General features: G+C 38.2%; 1 long non-coding RNA gene across 2 annotated transcripts; it reads right to left on the reverse strand.

Annotated features, from left to right (window-relative positions):
• Window positions 1-20,568: 20,568 nt before the first annotated feature.
• LOC141621413 (uncharacterized) lies at window positions 20,569-24,101 on the reverse strand. 2 transcript variants are annotated; one of them, XR_012532306.1, is made up of 5 exons: window positions 23,958-24,101; window positions 22,641-22,721; window positions 22,215-22,545; window positions 21,943-21,998; window positions 20,569-21,343 (listed from the first exon to the last, which is right to left on the reverse strand). It is a non-coding gene; the product is annotated as an uncharacterized LOC141621413 (long non-coding RNA). The 2 variants fall into 2 exon arrangements; XR_012532307.1 differs by lacking the exon at window positions 22,641-22,721.
• Between the last annotated feature and the right edge of the window lie 208 nt (window positions 24,102-24,309).

The raw sequence follows: 24,309 nt of genomic DNA on the forward strand, positions 1-24,309 counted from the left end.
CCGTTGTCATCGTCAAAATCGTCATCTAAATCAAACCCACACGACGAATCATAGCTCCCAATGGCCAACTCAGTCGATCGAGCAGAATAATCACTCGATCGACCAACTTCCTCCTGAATTCCACTCGATCGAGTGGAAATATCACTCGATCGAGCACTTTCTTTTGGAAAATCACTCGATCGACCAATATAAGTCACTCAATCGAGTGATTCCTCCTGTACAGGGCCGAAATCTTCGCATAAACTCTGGAAATACGATAGGAATTCGTCATCCGAGATATAGAAATCATTCTCAGCATTGGGCAACACGGGTTCTTCATGGGAAAAACCGCTCTTTGTCAAGTACACCTCTTCTGGTTTCCTACCATCCGACTCAGTTGTTAACTGAGCTATTCCAGACTTGATTTCATCAACGTGTGCGAAAAATCGTCTATTATGTTCCTGCACTAAAGATTTCAACTCCGCAATTTCCTTTTTCGGTATATCACGAGGATCTTGTTGCGGTGGCCATTGATAGGGTGGATGTGGCGGCACAACTACAGCTGCTTGACTAACTTGACTACGCTGCCTGAACGCGTAAACTTCGTCATTCTCTGCCAAACAAAGAACTGCATTATGCCCAGCAGCACCACATCTCCCGCAGTAAATCACCTGCTGTTCCATATAATAGGACATTGGTGATGGGTCAAAGGCACTCAAGCCTTCCCTCTGACGGTCTTTCACCTAGAACTTTCTAGGTAGTACCTGTAAGGCCTATCAAAACAGCACTAAACAAAAGATTAGAATGGCCTCAAGGGAAAGAATCCCCTGAGACTAAAAACCGATAAAATAAAACAAATAAATAAAAAGCTGCCTCCCCGGCAACGGCGCCAAAATTTGATACGGTCGTTATGTACCAAAAATAAATACCTAGATTACTACTAACAGAAGTCAGCGGTAAGTAGGGTCGATCTCCACAGGGAGGCGGTTTACTATTTACTTGTCTATTCTATCCGTCTAGTGTCACAAATGGGGGTTTGATTGATTTGGACTAACTAAACTACTGAAGCTAAAGGCAAGAGAAAAGGGATAAAGGAAATTAACAATAAGAGAAAGGAAATATGCTAAGAATCGGTCTACCGTGGCAGCTATACTATCGGATATACTGAGACGATTAAACTATTGATAAGAAGAGCTATGGTCGTCACCTTTCGGTCCTTAAACCGCCCTAGAGCGTAAATAGCTTAGCTTTCACCCTCACTACAATACCCTATTGTAATTAAGCAAGCCTTCCCTTCCAATCTTTCGATCCAGGTCGGGGTTAACTAGATAAATTGGTCTCCTGCATGCATTCATTCGACCAGATAACAATTAAATTGCCTAATACAATTCTTATCGCAAGACTAATCTATTCAAGTCAATTATAACATATTGCTACCACGGCTTCCCTAATCCTAACATACTAAGGGGATTTAGCTAGACATGGAAATTAGGAAGACTAGAATAAAAGAAATAAGAACAATAAACATTAAATTAAAGAGAGAAGGGAAGAAAGAATTACTAAATTAAAAGATCCGGAAATGAAGAACAAAAGTAACAGTAGCCAAAGTAACGTAATAGAAGTGTCAGATGAAAAGGAGAGGAGAAGAGAGTTTACAATGATGTCCTACTCTTCCTATTTATAAGAAAAATAGGATTTATTAACCTAATTGACGGAATTTAAGCTAAAAAGCCCAACCCATCAGCGAAACCACTCGATCGAGTGATTTAAAACCACTCGATCGAGTAACTAAAGCTTAAACCACTCGATCGAGTGAAATAACCACTCGATCGAGTAAATCAAAAAGTGAAACTACTCGATCGAGTAGAAAAAGGACTCGATCGAGCACAATTCTACTCGATCGAGTACTTTCCAGCGACAGTTTCTTGCTTTGCGCACTGAACTTCAAATGGCTGCAATTTCTTCGTTACTTGGGCAAACAGGGTGATTCCGGTGGCATTGGAAAGCTAAAAGGACAAACTTTCATCTCCATTTGGAATCAACTGAATATCTGTCGTATAACTCGAGATATAGCTCTCCAAACTAGGCACTAGCAATTTGAAGTTCTTCCTTTGCTCGCCTAGCTATCTTTCTTCTTTGCGCACCTCAAAATAGCTACATTCCCGCTCGAAATTCACTCTTCCTCCAAATGCATGCTAAACGGACGGTAAATGACTTGATTTCACTACTTTTGGGTTCATTCCTGCAATTAAGACAAAATACACCAAAGTAGCATATTCGGGGCATTTCGTAGCATAAAACCACGATAAAAGCATAGAAATACGTGCATAAAATAGGCTAAAAAGACTATATAAAATGCACGTATCAAATCTCCCCAAACCAAACCTTTACTCGTCCTCGAGTAAACTAAAATGCAACTAAAGGAACGGGAAAGATAACTCAGAGCTAGCTACAAATGCCCACTTAAGCCAGTTTAATGCAAGCAAACTAACACTTATAGCAAATAGTCAAATGCAAACGAGTTATAGGATGTCTATAATAAAGCTGAACCATCGACCTTGCAAGACCTTTAATAATGGACTCTCACGGGTCACTCTTCTCTCATGAAGCAAAGGGTGAACATATATATGTAAGAGAGAAAGAAAAAATAGTCGCTCACCTAGACTACGACCCACATAAACATGCATGCAACTAATATGATAGACAATTCTAACTACCGTACACACATTCCAACCAAACAAGGTCCTGCCACAGCCGAGGGCTTACAAAAATATGGTAAAGTGAGGCAATGGGTAGGAAAGAGCAAAACATTTATGGGAATGTGGAGGTATAGGTGATCAAGCTAGTACCTAAACAGAACCATATGACAACATCCAATTCCAACTCAATTATGAAATAAGCACAATGCCCTTCATTTGGCATAAAATCTCACCAAACCAAACTGAACTTACTCCTCAAATGATATAAGATAGACATAGGAGCAGAAACCGTCAACCAAACAACATTTTTTTCGAATTTTTTTTTCTTTTCTTTCTTTATTTTTCGAATTTTTTTCTCTTTTTTTTTCTTCTTTCTTTCTTTTTCACGTTTTTTTTTCAACTCTTTTTTTTTCTATTTTCCTCCTTTTCTTCATAAATACCAACTCCAAAACAATAAATATAAGCCAAACTTGATACAATAGACAATATACCGCAGAACAATCTAAACTAGCTTGACAAGGCAGGCTAAATTTGAAATGTAGTTAAGGGTCAACAGGCAAATTTGGCTAATGTGGAGTTTATGGGTAAAAATGAAAGGAAAGGGAAATTGTAAGCACCTCCCTGCATGTGACACCAACCACTAACCCGAATGTATGTAGGCAAAAAGCAATTGAATTTCATATATGTGCAAATTGATGAACATCTTATGCAAGGAGTAACTACTCACATTCTACATGAAATCGGTCACAAATGACACCAGTTTATAAGGCTTTAAATCTTAGAAATTATAAGTAGGTTGCCAAAATTTCAGGTCAAGTCTATTCGTTCAGCTAAATTTAAACATTAACTCGTAGATATGCAATAAGACAAAGCTAAAAGATAACAGTCTAATGCAAGGCTTAAGCAAAAAGACAAATATAGTGCAATTTCATCATTGAAATCTACCGTTCCGACTCAACCTATATGCAAAAATAAACATGAAATTTTTGAATTCTTAACAATTTTTCAATTTTTAGGGAATTTTTGAATTTTTAACAAAAATAAACAACAATGCAAACATAAATTAAACGTGATAATTGAAATGCAATGAAAACAAAATGCAGACACAGATATGGATGCATAACCTCCCCAAACCAAACCGTACAATGCCCCCATTGTACCAAAACATGGAAAGGAAATGCAAACTGAAGGAGAAAGAGAGTAAAAGCGGAAAAACTCACAAAATGCGCGAATAAAGGGACCTCCCCAAACCAGCCAGCAACGTGGGAGGTCACTAATAGCTTCGAAACATCGTCACAGGAAGCTAAGTCAAGCAATGGGCGTCCAAAACAACTCGATCGAGAGGAAAAGTGGTCGATCGAGTAATTTTTTTTTTTTTTTTTTTTTTTTTTTTTTTTTTTTTTTACTCGATCGAGTAGAAAGTTACTCGATCGAGTAGAAAGTTACTCGATCGAGTAGAAAGTTACTCGATCGAGTGACTCGTCTTTCCGCAGCTTAAGGATTTCCTGCAAAGACGCAAATAAAACAGCCCGTAAAACTAACAAGCAAGCATACTGATAAAGTTATGGTATAAAAACCATTTATTACAACTGAAAATAAAAGCAAAATAAAATCGCCGGGTTGCCTCCCGGGTAGCGCTAGCTTCAGACAGATCCCAGCTCGACCTTCTTTTTCTTCGAGCCTTTATAATCAGCTACAATCAAAAATAGACTCAAAGCGCGCAGCATTAGATCGTACATCCGCATGTGCTACAAAGAAGCATAAGTAGCACCAAAGTGGAATAATAGAGAAATAGGAAATGAAGGTATGTAAACATTTAAGTCTAACAAATTTCCTATGCGAGCTCCTAAATTTATCCACAAAATAAAGGAGCTCGGGAGCAATAGACGATAAATTAAGGTCCCGATTCAGATTAGCAATTTTGACATGACAAGTACGGTGAAAATTCGTCAAATTATACATCCACATGGGAGGGGGTATATCATTATAAGAATTAGCACGAGTCAAACGAGGTAGCATACTTTGAATATTAACAATAATAAAATTACCGCTAATTACCTCAGGTAGGTTGCTCTCAACATCGGAATCACTGACAGAGGAATTTATTACCTCATCCGTGCTAGGAGCATATACCGACTCAGCTATCCTTCCGTCGCCCTCAGTGGAATTCGCCCCAGTAAATCTCGGCCTCAAGCGCATCCAACTCGGCTTTGAATAGGGGAGACTCACCGTAACCGTTGTCATCGTCAAAATCGTCATCTAAATCAAACCCACACGACGAATCATAGCTCCCAATGGCCAACTCAGTCGATCGAGCAGAATAATCACTCGATCAACAACCTCCTCTGAATTCCACTCGATCGAGTGGAAATATCACTCGATCGAGCACTTTCTTTTGGAAAATCACTCGATCGACCAATATAAGTCACTCAATCGAGTGATTCCTCCTGTACAGGGCTGAAATCTTCGCATAAACTCTGGAAATACGATAGGAATTCGTCATCCGAGATATAGAAATCATTCTCAGCATTGGGCAACACGGGTTCTTCATGGGAAAAACCGCTCTTTGTCAAGTACACCTCTTCTGGTTTCCTACCATCCGACTCAGTTGTTAACTGAGCTATTCCAGACTTGATTTCATCAACGTGTGCGAAAAATCGTCTATTATGTTCCTGCACTAAAGATTTCAGCTCCGCAATTTCCTTTTTCGGTATATCACGAGGATCTTGTTGCGGTGGCCATTGATAGGGTGGATGTGGCGGCACAACTACAGTTGCTTGACTAACTTGACTACGCTGCCTGAACGCGTAAACTTCGTCATTCTCTGCCAAACAAAGAATCGCATTATGCCCAAAGCAAAGCACCACATCTCCCTGAGAAATCACCTGCTGTTCCATATAATAGGACATTGGTGATGGGTCAAAGGCACTCAAGCCTTCCCTTTGACGGTCTTTCACCTAGAACTGTCTAGGTAGTACCTGTAAGGCCTATCAAAACAGCACTAAACAAAAGATTAGAATGGCCTCAAGGGAAAGAATCCCCTGAGACTAAAAACCGATAAAATAAAACAAATAAATAAAAAGCTGCCTCCCCGGCAACGGCGCCAAAATTTGATACGGTCGTTATGTACCAAAAATAAATACCTAGATTACTACTAACAGAAGTCAGCGGTAAGTAGGGTCGATCTCCACAGGGAGGCGGTTTACTATTTACTTGTCTATTATATCCGTCTAGTGTCACAAATGGGGGTTTGATTGATTTGGACTAACTAAACTACTGAAGCTAAAGGCAAGAGAAAAGGGATAAAGGAAATTAACAATAAGAGAAAGAAAATATGCTAAGAATCGGTCTACCGTGGCAGCTATACTATCGGATATACTGAGACGATTAAACTATTGATAAGAAGAGCTATGGTCGTCACCTTTCGGTCCTTAAACCGCCCTAGAGCGTAAATAGCTTAGCTTTCACCCTCACTACAATACCCTATTTTAATTAAGCAAGCCTTCCCTTCTAATCTTTCGATCCAGGTTGGGGTTACCTAGATAAATTGGTCTCCTGCATGCATTCATTCGACCAGATAACAATTAAATTGCCTAATACAATTCTTATCGCAAGACTAATCTATTCAAGTCAATTATAACATGTTGCTACCACGGCTTCCCTAATCCTAACATACTAAGGGGATTTAGCTAGACATGGAAATAAGGAAGACTATAATAAAAGAAATAAGAACAATAAACATTAAATTAAAGAGAGAAGGGAAGAAAGAATTACTAAATTAAAAGATCCGGAAATGAAGAACAAAAGTAACAGTAGCCAAAGTAACGTAATAGAAGTGTCAGATGAAAAGGAGAGGAGAAGAGAGTTTACAATGATGTCCTACTCTTCCTATTTATAAGAAAAATAGGATTTATTAACCTAATTGACGGAATTTAAGCTAAAAAGCCCAACCCATCAGCGAAACCACTCGATCGAGTGATTTAAAACCACTCGATCGAGTAACTAAAGCTTAAACCACTCGATCGAGTGAAATAACCACTCGATCGAGTAAATCAAAAAGTGCAACTACTCGATCGAGTAGAAAAAGGACTCGATCGAGCACAATTCTACTCGATCGAGTACTTTCCAAATTTCCTCGCTTTGCGACCGAACTTCAAACGGCTGCCATTTCTTCGTTACTTGGGCAAACAGGGTGATTCCGGTGGCATTGGAAACTAAAAGGACAAACTTTCATCTCCAATTGGAATCAACTGAGTATCTGTCGTAGAACTCGAGATATAGCTCTCCAAACTAGACACTAGCAATTTGAAGTTCTTCCTTTGCTCGCCTAGCTATCTTTCTTCTTTGCGCACCTCAAAATAGCTACATTCCCGCTCCAAATTCTCTCTTCCTCCAAATGCATGCTAAACGGACGGTAAATGACTTGATTTCACTACTTTTGGGTTAATTCCTGCAATTAAGACAAAATACACCAAAGTAGCATATTCGGGGCATTTCGTAGCATAAAACCACGATAAAAGCATAGAAATACGTGCATAAAATAGGCTAAAAAGACTATATAAAATGCACGTATCAATTTGAGTATGTGGTTAACCACCAAATTGGAGTATGGGTTGAAGTATAGAGGTGCTAGTTTGCTTTCTACAAGGTTTATGCTTTGAAATACCCCAAGCTCATATACTTGGTCTGTGACTACTTGGTTACTTGACATTTTCTCTATTACGGCTTTGATAGGTGACGAAGTGATCGCCACTAATTTGCCATTTAGAGGAATCTTAATCTTCTGGTGAAAGGTGGATGTTACCGCTTTGGAAGCGTGAATCCAAGGGCTTCCAAGAAGTATATTGAATGATGCTTTGATATCCACTATTTGAAAATTAACCTTTCGCTCGATTGGCCCTGTGGCTATAGTGAGATTGACTAGCCCTACTACTTTACGTCGTGTTCCATCGTATGCTCGAACACCTTGGTTTGTAGGAGTCAAATATGATTCTTTCATGCCCAACTTGTATGCTGTCTTTAGTGGTATGACGTTGACTGCAGAGCCATCATCCACCAAAGTCATTGGCACGTTCCTCTTCAAGCATGTGACTCTAATGTATAGAGCGAGGTTGTGACTGGTGCCGAAGGGAGGCAAATCTTCATCTGAAAAAGTAACTGGGTTACTTAGTTTAACTGAGTCTTGGAAGACCAAGTTGACTACGTCGTCAGGCATAAAGTTGTGCGCTACAATCAATTTGGCCAATGCTTAAAGTAAAGCTTGACGATGGGAAAATGAACTCGCAACTAGTTGCCAGACTGAAAGATCAGCCTTTGTCTTCTGCAGTTGCTTTAGCAAGTGGTCAGTAGACGTATCTTCGCCATCATTTGGGGTGATGAGATTGGTGTTAGTAACTGGACCATTAGCCGTGGGGCCGTTCTGAGAGACATTTTGATATGGACGCCCTGAATGAGTAAGGTGGTCTATATCTTGATCTTCGCTAGCCTTGAATATATCCTCACTAACCTTGACTAGATAGTGTTCTGTGAGGTATTCGTCTTTATCATCAATGGACCATATTCCGTTGACGATACTCAGCTCTCTCAACCTGATAATTTTGGCTTCCAGACTGATTATTTGGTCGACTAGACTGTCAACTACTGTGATTACCTCTTGCATTGTAGATTCTTGGGATAGACTTGGAGTCAGCGACACGTTTTCCCTAGGTATGGTGTCGGGATTGCATAGAGATGCCACTACAGCTTCCAACTCTGAAACTTGCCTACTCACACGTTTTTCCCATGCGATAAAATCGGCAATGGTAGGAGAAATGGTGGAATAGCTCCCTTCCCCTTCTAGTGCATGAATCTCATCCTCGACTCGAGAAACTAGGTGTGAACAATCCAAGGTAAATTCTTCATCTGTGATCATCAGAATTCCAAGAGGATTCTGAGTATTGTTAGGCTTGCCTCCGGGAGGTATGGGTAAATGACTATCTTCGACCATATCCTAAAGGACATCTTTCAGTTTAAAACATTTCTCTGTATCGTGTCCCTTGCCTCTATGATATTCGTAGTATGAATTCTCATCCCAGAACTTAGACTTCTTTTCTGGGTCAGGTGTAGGTCCTATGGGTTGGAGCTTACCTTGTTTCATTAATCTTTTCAGAGCGTTGGAGTATGAATCACCAATGTTTGTCAATTTCCTTTATGGTTTATTGTTCTTTGATGATTCGACAAGGTTAACCTCATCGGTCTTACGAGTGGAGCCATAAGATTGACTCGTTGAACCTTGATATCCGCAACCTACCGTTTTAGACAAGAGCCCTTTCCGGATGTCGTCTTCAATTCTCGTCCCTAGCACAGTCAGATCTTTAAAAGACTTTATGTTTTGGTATCTCAAATGGTTTGCATAAATGGGTCTTAGATTATCCACGAACTTTTCCACAAGAGTGGCTTCGTCTGGACGTTCAACAAGTTGTGTGCTAGTCTTCCTCCACCTATCCTCCACCTACTTAGGAAGTCGGTGAAGCCTTCTTTTTCATTTTGGGTAAGAACCTCTAGAGTGCGCATGTTGACTTGGATCTCAGCATTATCCGTGTATTGTTTAGTGAACTCAATTGCGGCATCGTCCCAAGTGGCAATTTTCTTGTGCTCTAAAGAGTAAAACCATTGCTTAGGAATGGTGTCGAGAGATGAAGGAAAGATCCTTAGGAACATCTCGGATTTGATGCCTTTGTTAGACATGTAATCTTTGAAAGCACGAATGTGGTTCAAACGGTTTTCATGCCCCTTGAATTTTGGAATGTCAGTCATGTTGAAGTTGGAAGGCAGTTGAGCATTTACCACCTCATACTTGCGATTTTTCTCCCTGTAGATGTCATCTCCATTAAGGTACATTAGTTGTTCCTCCAAGTATTGGAGTCGTTTTTCAGCTTCAGTAGGACCTAGTGAGGGGTTGACTTCTTGTTGTCCCACAAAGGGTGGAAGGTTATCATGCACGCTCTTGTCAAGAACATCATTCTCTGCAGGAGGAAGTCTAGTTTCTACAGCAATAATTCGGCCTTCAATAGCATTGAGGCGAGCATAAGCTTGGTATTGGCTTGTTTGGAGACAGACGAGCACAGTTAGGATTAGATCATTACCATTTCCGGGTTGTCCATTAACACTTGCGTGACTAGTTCCAGGCATCTTGGACATTGAGGATTGGAGAACGATGACGAATCAAAATACGATCGACCATTTTAGCACACTTACTTAAAAAAGACTCAACTTGTGAAGTGGGGGTATGCCACTGTGTTAAGTGGGGGTTTGAAAATGACAAATTTTGAAATGTTTATCCTAGGCAACTGTAGTGTAGTTGTAGGAGTGTTGACTCGAGGTGAGTTTTTGAAATGGGTTTTGAGGCCCGAATTTTAACTGGATATTTGGAAAGAGTTTCGACTCATTTTGCGCTATTTTAGGCCACTTTCGAAAATATTTACATTTTAAAAGGGTTTTTGATTTTACAGAAATTTCGTCATGGTTTTGTTTACAAAATGGTGATCACATATGATACAAGCATTCATACTGGCATTATAACGGTATGCTGAGTGCATTTAAAGGGTTTTTGCTTAAAAGGTGGGTTGCCATACCAAGCAATCAAACCCTGGTCTGTGGAGAGGTACGTGCCAAACATGAGTAAGGTCGGTTCCTAGTCCATTTCTCGAGTAGCGAAAGCCCTTGATACAAACAAGAGTATGTACCATGGTATGGTTGACATCAATCGCTATCTATCTTTAGGCCCAAATAAGAATTTGGACCGTCCAGACGGGACGATTGGTCGAGTGGGTTGGGTTGGGCCTATGAAGGCCGAATAAAACAACCTAAGAAGGTCGAGTAATGTAAACCGACAACTGTCTCGTATAAACTATTTCTTAACCTCGTTCAAGTTTCACCATGGGTAACACGTAAGTGTATTATCCCCAGCGAAGTCGCCAAACTGTGGACATGGGCCACGGGGGCCCTTGGGACAAGCGTTGCATTTGTGGAGTCGCCACCAATTTTTATGGGAAATTGGCATCGTTCGAATACCTCGTGCCATGTCAAGACACAAAGTAGTGACATGAACACTAAGAACTCGTTACCCTTAGCATTCTATGTCTAGAATGACTCTCGTGGATGCCAATGAACACGGATTTTCACAGAGATCTGGAGTAAGGGGTGAGGGTACGTATTAGGAAGCTCTTTTACTGAACACCTAATCCCGCCCGCCTCGATAGCGGCCTCTACTAATGATTGGGGAAATCGTTCATATTTGATATGTCGTCGATTATATGCATGCAAAGCAACAAACAACGTTTTAATCCTAACATGTGAATTAAACTATGTCGGTGAACAAATAATTAGCACTCAATTATGTCGAATTGAGAGTTAGAATTAATTACATGTGAAAACCAAAGAAATCATACGAGAAACGATTAATAAAATAGCAATAATAAAAATAGCAATAATTAAAATTACAATGAATTACAATGATTTAACTAATTTACGTCAAAAATACACTCAAGACGAAAATTTGAAGAAAAGAAAACAAAAGGGTTAAAAATGAAAGTAACAAAAATAAGACAGATTAAGAGTGATATTATGGTTAATAGTCAATTAATTACGTAATTAAAGGCTAGGTCAAAGCGAGAACGGAAATTCAGGGACAGAACTCACCTCAAAACAAGCGCAGCACTGCTGCGTCCCTTGGCAGAGGCGCAGCTATTACTGCGTCTGTTCTTGAGTTGAACCCTGGCTGTGAAGTCAGAACTGTGGGTAGCTTATGTTCGTTGGTATGTTTTATGATTGATTATCGATATTTGACTCGAGTGGAAGTGATTTAACATATTAATTATATGAAACTGTCAAAAAAGTGATAAACACGGATCAAAACTAATTAAAACGAGTTAAGAACGAATTATAAACGAATTAAAATGAATTAGGTTTATTACGATGGCGGAAACGAACTCGAAAGAACTAAATAAACTGAAAATAAGCAATGGAAACATGTACAAAGGACGAATTTCAAAAACTTGATATGAGCAAATCGAGCTTCTAAAATCCGGGTTTGATTTAATGACGAAAACCCGAAAATATTGATTATAAGGGATTTAAGTCTTAAACAAAATGCGATAATTAAAAGAAACACATTAAAATTTATTTTATGTACAAAGAAAAGAAAGAAAAACAAAAAAGTAAAGGAAAAGGAAAAGAAACGAAACTACAGAAGAACCGAGGAAGAAGAAGAAGAGCAGAAGCAGCGGCAGCCTCTGGAAGAGGCGCAGCAGGTGCTGCGACCCTTCGAAGAGGCGCAGCTGCTACTGCATTTCTTCTCGACGTTTGGTTGCTGCTGTTCCGTAAAAACAATTTGATAAAAGGGTTTTAAAAGTCGGTTTTGAATGTATTTTTGATGTGAATCTTACATTAATTGATACAAAAAATAAAATACAATAAAAAAGATGGCATTTACACCCTCAGACTTACATGTTTGACGAAACGAGATTAACTAAGTTAACATTTAGTGATTGCTCGACTCGAATATATGTAGAAAGTGCCCTCGTTAGAGGATTTAGATTAAGTTGATTGATGTGTAGTGGTCAAATTGGTCGGTCATGCAACGTGACTGGAACTCAGAATGATCTGAGCTTACGTGGTCGATTGATCAATCACGTAGGCATCAAAAGCTTAGAGCACGGTCTTAGAATGCAAAGGGAGAAGAGAAGGGCGGACACTCGCGTGAAAAATATGGAGACCGGAGGTCTCTATTTATACTAAAAAAAGTGAAGAGTTATGGAATGACTCAAACTTTGGAAAGAAATCACGGAAAAAATCTGAAAACAGGCAGAAACGAGCTGGAGAAAGGGCGCATCAGTTGGTGCGATCCTTCCAAGAGGCGCAGCATCAGCTACGTCATTTCCCCAGAGCTTTCCTCCAGCGGAATAAAGATTTCCGCGTTTCTATTATTGAATTGCGGTAGATATATACTTCCTTATTCCTTAAAATAAGATATACGGGATATATTTTACCAAAAGATAAAAAATTAAATTATGGAATAAATATCCGGAATATTCTAGAGCATTCCGACTCGACATTTTAAACGGTTTCTTAGAAAATGAAGCGGTTTTTGACCCGAGCTCCAAATGAACTCCAATTACTTTCAAAATGACCGTTTAGGCGCGTAGATGACGACCAAGGGGTAGACACAAGTATTTGAGCATTACGGATTGTCATCTACAATATATACATGTGTAATGTGACACCCTGCGATAAAGCGGAAAATATAACTAATAAATTAAAGCAGAAATTTGTGAGATTTTAAACACTTTTTATTACTAGTTAAAGATTAACACGCAGGTGCCAAAATTGAAATGAAACAAATACAAAAATAGGCCAACTTAGGTTATTACAACCCAAGTCTAGAAAGCGGGGAAAAGATATCCCACGAATAAACAAATAAAGGGTTTCTAAACTAGCAAACTAAGGTCCAAGGGTTTAGTTCTCGCTAGCCCACACGTCTTCCCCACGTAAGCATCTTCACCACCTGTCATTCATGTAAACATGAACGCCACAGTCAGTGGGGAGTAACTCAAAGTTCTCCCAGCCACAAATTGTCAAAACGAACATAACAAAGAACGTAAACAAATAATCATATTAGGTAAGATATGAGTGAATCGAATTATAACTAAACATGGGTTCATACGTGTGTAAACCAACAAGGATAAAAGAAATGGTGGAATAAACAAGTAAGTAAAGCATAAGCAGCAATAAATAGATGGAGAAGAAAGACAAGGAAATAGACACGACCACTTAGCTACGAGCACGTATTTCAAGGAGATATAACCAAAGTAACCATCCAAATAATGCAAGACATTTATCACTCTTAGACTACAATTTCCCTGGGTAGGACTACGATAATAATACGGCCCTAGTCTAAATCTGCAGATTCTCGGGTGTACATCCCGATTCGACGTGCGCCAGCACAACACGCACCCAAGACTCGACTACTAAGGAGACCGAGTACCCCCAATCGCCAGAACAGCACGAAAGTGGCGGAAAGGCTAAGATAAGACTCACTTGCCAGAACAACACAAGTGGCCAAAAGCCGTACTTGCCAGAACAGCACTTCTAGGCCAAAACCGTACTTGTTAGAACAGCACAAGTAGGTCAAACCCGTGCTTGCCAAAACAGCACAAGCAGGGCGAAAATGCATGTCAAGCACATACGGTGGTATTATGGCATTTCTACAAGAATACGACTCATTACAAGTAATTATAATAATCCGTCATACCTGTAACATAATAGTAAATAATTCATTTCATAGTTAAATATTCCGGTTAAATAAAATATAATACGTGTTGACGAATAATTTACGTCAGGAGGAATCTACGGAATAAAATGGGACTAAGTCCAAGTGACTCATTTATGAGTCCAATAAACAAACTATAAGGAGCCCAATAATTAAATCACATTAAGCCCAACAACAAGGCCTGCTAAACCCAACATACTACTCATGTAAAATCCAAACATTTAATCATGTGAAGGCCAACAATTTACTCATATCAAATCCGACAAATCCGACATAACGAGCCCAATAATTGTAGTGAATTTAGCCCAACAATTAAATAATAAGGAATCCATGAAGTCCAACTTAGTAAGCCCAACAACAAGATCAAATGAGCCCAATAAATTAAATAATTTGTAAATGAACGATATTAACGAATTATGTTATATAAAATATGAGACGGAAATTAATTATTTCAAATAAACCGAACTTGCGCCAAGAGCTCATACCACGACTCAATGGACCGTTTGGTAGCCCTACACACGACCCGAGAGAAACAGCCATACCCGGCCTCACAACCCGCCACTATAACAAGCCAAGCTAGCCACCAAAATTGTATCCATCACGGTCCATAAAGAGCTATTTAACACGAGATTACCGAGCATAAAGAAGATGGAATTTAATTATTTCAAATACCCCGAACTTTGCGCCAAGGAACCCTTGAACACGACCCAAAACCACTACTTACGCACACTACCTTAGCCGCCCTTGACATCCCAAAACAGTCCACAACGGTTCACCTAAACCCCACTACACGACTGCCAACACCCTGTCCAAACGACCACCAGAACCACCCAAACAAGTAGCTATGAGCAGCCATAGGAGCCGTGTAAAGAAACCTCAGAATTTCTGTCCCAAAACCGAGCCAACCACAGCTCATACGAATCATATAAAACTGTTTTTATCTTACCATAATCAGTCCCCACAACCTATACACAACCAGGTATAAAAATCCGCATTTCAAAACAACTTAAAGACGGGTTTCTATGTGTAATCAAGGCGTAATTTCGAGCATAAGTAAGACGAATACCCCATGTAAACCATACAAATGAAAGTAAACATAAAGAACACAACTTTAACATACAAGGAGGCTAAAAACGAGTTTATGGAGCAAAATATCGACTTTTTGTCGAGTAACCTATCACCGTTACCTTAGCTCTTCGAATTCGTGAGTAGAAACGTCCAAAATGGCACGAGCTACACTCCGGGCTTCAAGCTAGACAACTAGGTGGAAGAAAACGGGTCGTTTGAGTCGTAAAACCGAGTTTGTCATAAGATGCCATTTTCGAAAACTCAACAAAATCGAAGCTTTCTTACCTTAAAAGAATGAGGAAGGAAAGAGGAGGAGAATGGTGTAAAAATTAGAGGATTTGGTTGAGAAACGGAGGAGGGATCGAAGTTTGAAAAAGGACGGAAATGGTGTTGCTGTGTATCGTTGTTGCTGCTTTCCTTTTGTTTGTTGTTTGCAGGAAGAAGAAGGGAAAGAAGTGAGGGGGTGGGGACGGGTTGATCAACAACAATAATATAGTAATAATAATAATATGTAAAATATATATAATAATAATAATAATAATAATAATAATAATATATAATAATATGTAAATGTATATATAAAAGAGATATTTAAAGGTAGGGTGTAAGAGGGTAGGTGAGTGTGTTGTCGACATATGGTTGGTCCGTGTTTAGATAAGATTTTCAAATGAAATGTGACGGTCTATTTTAGTCGGGAATTATTATTATTACTGTCACTATTATTGTCCGACCAAAAATATGTAGACATATATTCTTATATAAATTATACTTTAAAAATATAATTTAATAATACGTATTTTTATATAAATGAGCTTTTATATATTACTTTTATGAAAATCGTGTTTGACATAAAATTAATTAAATTGAATAATTCAAAAATATAAAATAAAGTAATCAAACGATTTAATAAATTTTAAATGTCAAAATGGGAAATTGGCGGGTGTTACAATCACCCCATCTTTTAAAAAGTTTCGTCCTCGAAACTTGAAAGTAGAAGTGAAAGATTATATAAAAATAAAACTGAACATTTGAAATTGGTAACCAAAACATTAAAAGGTTACTTATCGTAAGAATTAAAATCCTTTCAAAAGTTTTAAATAAAGTTCTCCGACAGAACCAGATTCTCATCAAAGGAATGGAAGTGCTCTCGTTGCGCATTTAAGAACATCACATTCCAATCCAAGATAAGGTCAAAAAGCAAATCATTTGTATAATTCGAAAATCAAAATGCTTTCAAAAACCTTAATGAAGAGTTTTCAAAAGTATAAGTCTCATTCATGGAACGAAATTGCTCTTGTCGTACACACAAGAACGCTAACTTTCCAAGTCAAAGACAAATTTAAAACAAAAATCTATCGCCAACAAGCATAGAACAAGTTATCAAACGTGTCCAATAACGAGTTCTAACATCCGATCCGCGTTAAAACCAAAAGAAAAAGGTAATCTACTCAAATTTGCTTTTGCAAAAGCCAAAATAGAAATGAAGTTTTCACCTTTAAACTCAAAAGGGAGTTAAATTCCTGAAAATATAATATTAAACTTTGACAAAGAAATCATAAATAGATCAAAGATAATAGAAATTGGATAAAATTAAAAGAAATCTCGGGTTCAGCCATTAAAATCACGAGAAATAAGTTTATACTCAAGGAATAAATAGGGAACTAAATCAAATTTTCATTTTCGAACCTTTTAAAATAAGTAAAGTTTTGCAAAAGTAACAAAAACTTTTTAACAACAAACCAAAATGGTAGCTTGAAATGTTTAGCAATGTACGAAATGAAAAGAACTTAGTGTAACACCCCCATACTCCAAGTGCCTTACCAGGACCACTCAGGTATAAGGATACTACCATCTCGGTTGCCCGAGGTACTGAATATCATAAGACAATAAAGAAACGTACTTTTAAAGTAATTATAGATTAAGTGATTACATGTTCAAACCAAAACTAATAAAAGGAATTACAAGGTTCTCATACGGTCTACAGCTAAAACTATCAAAGCTACTAGACTTCGTCGACGACACGGAAGACTTCTAACCGCCACGTGATGACTCATCCCGGCTATCCCATACGCGTCATATCACACCGCTCAATAACCGCTCACCACCCCGAATGGATCACCACCGTTTTTAAAACATTTAAACGGGGTCGATTAATCACACAATTCAATACATATATCAACAATAAGATAAACAGATGACTTAAGCATCACTGTCACACACACACACAACCAACCAATTCCAATCATCTCAATCATTGATCGTCCCTTTGGACCGGACCACCGCCAGTGGGGGACCGCACTGCCGTTCCCACCTAAGCCCCGCTCATCATACCGAGCGATAACCCTGTCCCATTAATGTGCACATCCCCTCCCGTGGCGGGTTCCACGAAGGGCGAAACTAGGGCGTGAAGTCACTCCCGCAAGTGACCCCACTCACCGAGAGAACGCATCTCGAGAGCCATAGACAACCAATCACAATCACAATCACAATCACAATCATCATATCAAACAACTAACTACAAAGACATCACCAATATCCCATTATGGGACTAATACCTGAGTAGGAAATCCTACCGGAAAGCACAACACGCAGACGGTATCTACAATTTGTATCAAACGGCTCCTCTACGAATTCTCCTCCTATCATACAGCACATAAAGACTACACATCACAAACTACACACCAAAACCCCCAATTCCTAAATTAGGGTTTAACCAAACTTAACAAAACATTATAAAAATTATATTAAAAGCTTACCCTCGACGCAGGAACTCAACGACACTAAAAACGACAAGAACCGACCGTCCGAACTCCGGAATTGCTAAGAATGCGATTAGGAAGATGAACTGGTCGCTTTCTCTCTTAAACAGGGTTTTAGGTTTTGTAAAAGTGAATTAAAACAATGACGAATATGTTTAAATACCTTAATCGCATAATTAACAAAACCCGAGAAAACTCCCCGTAAAACCGGACACTCGATCGAGTACCCAAGGTACTCGATCGAGTACCCCCTTACTCGATCGAGTACCCCAGCTACTCGATCGAGTACCCAACAGGTCAGAAACTATTCCAAAACGCAACTTACCCTTACTCGACAGAGTAAGGCCTACTCGATAGAGTACCCAAAGACTCATAAATACGGAGTATTACAGTCTTCCCTCCTTAAAAAGAACTTCGTCCCCGAAGTTCAACCCATACATAAAAAAAACAACCATACTGACTCGACTAAGACACAACAACTTAGCTAAGGACTCAAGAACTCGACCGAACATAGAACATGAACTCTTAACACCCACTCCACCAACTATGTTTACTTCCACAACATGACTCACTATACCGTATCTACCACATATATATCTCTCACGATACCAACTCCATACATAACCAACTACCATCCTCTAATGCTGCTAGCTCCATAATATCATCAATTATCAAATCCAATACCAAGACACTCATAGACATCAAACGGGATGTTACATTCTACCACCCTTAAAAGGAACTTCGTCCTCGAAGTTTACTCACACTCGTAACCTCATCATCCAATCACAACACTAGCGAAATATTCTCACACTCCTAAACATCACGCTACTACAAGCACGGTCATGACCTTTAATAAAATCACCCACAACATGAATCGATCTTTTGTTCTACATCAAGACTCAACTTCCGAATATATTACCATATGTACAACCATCAAAATCTGTTTTATCGCATCCTACTCCTCTTAAGACCAATGTTACGTCCTCGTAACTCACTAATACCAAACCATATCTATATTTCATTACCCTCTGTACCACCACATGTCAAAGATAACCGTCTATAAACCAAACACTCACCATTCTTATATCCAAGGCTCCCATACATAAACATTTCCCATTCCTCAACTCATTCGGCGCACCTAACCTATACTATAAACTCGTAGCAAATCACCATACCCACTCTTCATTATTACTGCCAAACAACATACCTCTCTATGTAAGGCACTTATCTCCCAGAAGCATAACTCACGATCCGCACTCGTTACGTACACGCACACTAGATCCTCAAGTTCTTTCTTTCATTACCGCAAAATTCATACACAACTTAACATGACACTAATTTCCTCAACACCCTACACTCACTGTCTCAACAAAAGATTATGAACTACCTGCCGCTTTCAGCTCATTACAACACATGTTCCACGAATCCTTTCCCATTACCATGTCTACCGATGTCTCATCTGCAAACAAGATCAAAATTACCGTAACAACCTCTCACAACCGTGTCTCATCAACAGATTATCACTATCCCATGACAACAACGAAACATATACAACTCTATTTCACATCATACTCTACCTCATTCCCAACTTAACCTGGTAAAGAAAACATGAATAAGCAAGACAACTGTCTATCAGCACAAACTGAAACTCGCAGAGAGCAACATCAAACAAAACAACAATCTATGTATAATGGTATGTACTTTGAAACTCGAATCATAATCATCCCGCCTACTCCACCACAACCGGTGACGGCATCACAACACCGCCACCAACAGACACACCGTAGTGCGAAAATACCCGCATCACAAAGATTATGTACCGTGCCCGGATCACCACCCGAGGCACCACAACCACACCGATAGACATCACAATTGCATACAATTCCCATAAATACCGACTCAAAGATAACTTCTCGACAAGAAAAATTTACTTAAATCCACCTTATTAAATCACCACGCAACATATTATATGGATAAACAGATAAGCATCTCATGAACATCATCTCTACCATTTCCCGGAATACACATGTGTTATCAATACACATAAAATTATAACTAGCTATGTCAAATCAATCAAGTTATTACCTTTTTGGATATCATTCAATTAAATTACCGTGCCCAACATATATATTACAGAACATTCATAAAACAACTTTATAATTATCACACCATACCACTTCTTGTGAGGTCAGAACCTCACACAAACATTTACACATATCATAGACCCGTAATCACAACCAAGTAGTCAATCCTGACCACGTAAGTTACCACTCGAAAAAGGTTACCTGCCGCCCGAGTTTAACTCATATGCCCCTCATACCATATTCCCCCATTCGCACAACCATCACTGCCTGCCAAATATAACCATACCTTCACTATTCAACTAATAGCGTCCGCCTCATCTAACCACATCTTATACCCTCTCACAATCATACACAACAATCAGGTCCCTACCAAATCAACCTCTTTAGAATTGTTACCTTTCTAATATTCCATCACTCTTAGCCATTAGTGATAACACCACAATGCCACCGCTGCTCGTATATCAAATCTCTTACACTCATATCAAAATAACATGGTTTTTCTACCATTTTTGGTTAACATTGCAAATAACGAACATCAAACCCATCCACAAAATTACCTCAACATTATTCCCAATGCTATCTTATTTGTATTGTCATCCAACTCTCCACCAAATATCTCGTATCGTGCCAATACTCACTACTACAAAATAAAGCTATAGCAACACCACGAAAATGTTGCAATATGTCTTAGAAATGTTGCCTTATACATTATGCAACACTTCTACAAGTGCTGCCTAAAGCTCCGTTGCAATAGCTCAATGCAACACTTATTGCAACACTTTATCCTCAAAAGCAACACTTTAACAAAGTGTTGCACTGTCTATTAGTATGCAACACTTTTTTTCCAGCAACACTTCTATAAGCAATTGCAACACTTGAGTTGTTTAAAAGGCAACACTTTTACAAACAATTGCAACACTTTTGTTGTTTAAATAGCAACATTTGTACACTCAAGTGCAACATGTTTGTTCTTTAAATAGCAACACTTTATTTACCATTTGTAACATTTTTGTCATTATATAAAGCAACACTTTTACCAAATAGATGCAACACTTTTTATATCGATTATGCAACATTTTTCTAACGACAATGCAACGCTTTTATAAGAGGCCAATAATTTCATTAAAAAGGAGACATAAATACACTTTTATTAAGAAGATTGTAATATTTAAACTAACATATTACAACTTGCAGCCTTTAAAAGTGAATAGTCTAAGGTGCGACTTAAATTTGAGCTTAATCCGCATATTGAACATCCATGGCCTGCCCAACAAGCTCACCATCCTCCATTCGTCTTCAGAAGACCAAAACCATCACAATTGTAGTGATAACTCTCCTTTTAATATAGATATGTTCTTTCTTTTACCCTAGTCCACGGAGCACAAGTAGAAGAACATGACCTTCTAAAGTCATTGGCCAAAGCTAAACACGTCATACTATATATAGCTGAAAAAAAAAAGATGATTAATATTCTCAACCGCCTACATACATCATACACAAACATCATCTTTCGCATTTCTACCAGTTTCTACCAGTCTTCTTTTAATTCAATCAGAGTTAAATTTATTCGAAGAAACAACAAAAATGGATTACGCAAGTGTTCAGAAATAAAAAAAATGTGAAATTCTTATAATACTCTTTTATCTTAGAAACTGAATTGAGTAAAAGAAACAATAAAGTCACTTGGGGGGAAACAGTGACGGGTATGGTATAACCTTTACAGCAGATATGGGGAGAGAAGCAAAAATTAATCATAAAATTGAAACAGTTTGACCACTACCCGCTCCGAAATCCAATTCCATCATCCAAAATGACAAAAAAATCAGTAATGTCAGCTATAAGGGAGGAAAGACGATGCTCAAAAGACGTCCACTAATATTTGGAGAACTTATTTAAGGAGACTCTAAAACAACTTTAATCCATGAAGTACTTCAGCGAAGTTTGCATTTTCAGAATTAACATAGATACAGTTAAGGAAGGGGGTTACCAAGATTAATGTACTCAAATTGGAAATTTTGAATGAATAAAGTGTGAAATGTTTGTACCTTGCACTTTGAGTGATCCATCCAACAAGAATAGTTGGGCACGCTAAAGCACAGATCTGCCATAAAAGGAAAATAAGTGAGATGAAATAGGTAGGTAACAATTGACAAGTTAATCGATAAAAGGGAGTGCTTTGAAACAAGTTAATTACTGCCTATTACTAAAACTTTCAACAGTTTCTTTTTTCTTAATTTCATAGAATTCAGCTAAACAATATTCGAGCCTCAAGAGATCGAGGGACCTCTTAGATAAGTAAGGGGATTTAATATCGTACCTCTTAGATAAGTATTGATTAACACCTAGGGATCTGGCGTACAAATCTTCCTCTAGAGATCGAGGGACACCCTGAAAATTCAGCTTCCTACAACTCATGCTTCCATTATGAGTACCAGGTTCAAAATGTGGTGATGATGTAGGATGGTTATTGACCACTTTTTTTCCTTTTTGTTGCTGTTTTTTTATGTTGGATGAAGTCTGCCATAGTCATATTTTATGGCATATTTTGGTCACTATTGTAGCTTTGTCTCGTTATGTGGAATTCTTTCATTCGAACTCTTTCATACTCATTGACGGCATCCTGATTCCCTGCCTTACCCATTTCAAGCCTGGGAAAGAAAATATAAACAAGGTAATATCTTATACTCCGTAAATATTTTGCAAGAGCAATACTGAATGATTAAGGCTGGTTAATTACACTCACAAGTTGCTTAGCTTTATTCTTTTGTCACCTAATCCTTAGTTGATAAGATAAGTCACTATCCAGCAAAATGCTCAAAGACAGCTGCAATGTCAAATTTGCAAAATAAGAGACATAAGTTCAGTCTTTTGATTAAGCCTTAAACAATAAGCTCTTTTTCTTCTTATCCTTCCAACTTCCAAGTACTTGTATCCCGCAAATAGAGTATATATTTTCAAACTAAAGCTTTTTTCTTGTTAGTAAGAGGTGGAATAAGGGTAGTAAAACACATCAGATAATATATAACATTCGGCGTATAAGAGTCTTGTCTTCACCCTTGGACTAAGATTTTCTCGTTAAGTCGTTAACTAGCACATGAAGAAACTTTTTCGTGAAGTGAAATCGACATACTTGATATTAACATGAGACCATCTTTTACAAGTGATAGACCAATGCACAGTCAGTCACTCACACAGGCACACTGTGGCATAGGACCAGACCCGTCACCAAATGGATAATGACCAGAGAAAATAGTTGTTAATCTGGCAAATAGTTCGAATTAACGTTCTTACTGCTAACTACCGGAATCAGTATGTACAACATAAAAACAAACTGGCAATTAGCATAACAAAGGCATTAGTCCTTAATAACAGGGTTTAACATGATATATCTTTGAAAACATTTCTCTCATTATTTAGCTAGATGTATGAGAATGCCTCTTGCAGTAAGCTAAACTCAAACCTACATGGAAAATTCATTAATAGAACAAAGAAAGCAATAAACATCTAATTGAGAAACAGTTATACCCACTCTAAAGTCAATTAAATCAAAAAAACAAACAAATATCTAGCTAATAACTTATGGTGAACTTCTATATGCAAACAAACAAACATGTGGTGGTCTAATCAAATTCATAAGAAAGTAGACCTCAGTATGATGGATTCTACTGTAAATGTGCGTATATCATCCTGCAGATATTTTTGGTTGCAAATATGCCTAGCTCATCAATTCAGTTTTACCTATCACGTACATATATAGATTCCTATAAATATTGGAATACATACATCTAGTTGAATAAGTTCACAACTCCGCACCAAATGGAAGAATTTTCACATATAGTATTTCAATTGAAAATTACTCGAAGAGAAACAACCTTTCAAAGACCACCTATCAGCATCTAATCATCATTAGTAGTAATACAAAGTATTCATTATTTATACATGATAATAAATAAAAAAGTATTTCTATTCCAACATGTTCCTCCGGTTTCATTTGGGCAGCAATCAATTAACTTGAATTTGGGCAGCAATCAAATAAAAAGTTCGCAAATCAATTGTTTACCTGAAAAATAGTTGAATAGAGATCAGTTGTACGTTGTGCTTGCTATGAATGACAGCGAAGAATGAAGACGGTCCGTATGTAGACAAAGAAGATGAAAGGACGAGATGGCCTGTTGAAGAAGAAAGGGATTCTGAAGTTTTTTTTTTTTTTTTTTTAATTAGGGCTGGGGGGGTGAATGTGTTCTCGAAAGTTTCGCTTTGGTTGCCTGCCGAATTTTCATTACTCTAATAATTAACCTCCTTGGTAAAAATAATTTAGAAAATAGGGCAACACTAAGTATCAAATGTTGCATTTGGTATCATAATAAGCAACACTTCTATAGAAGTGATGCATTATATTACTTTATGCAACA

The sequence above is a fragment of the Silene latifolia genome, chromosome X, assembly GCF_048544455.1.
Source record: "Silene latifolia isolate original U9 population chromosome X, ASM4854445v1, whole genome shotgun sequence".
NCBI lineage: Eukaryota > Viridiplantae > Streptophyta > Magnoliopsida > Caryophyllales > Caryophyllaceae > Silene > Silene latifolia.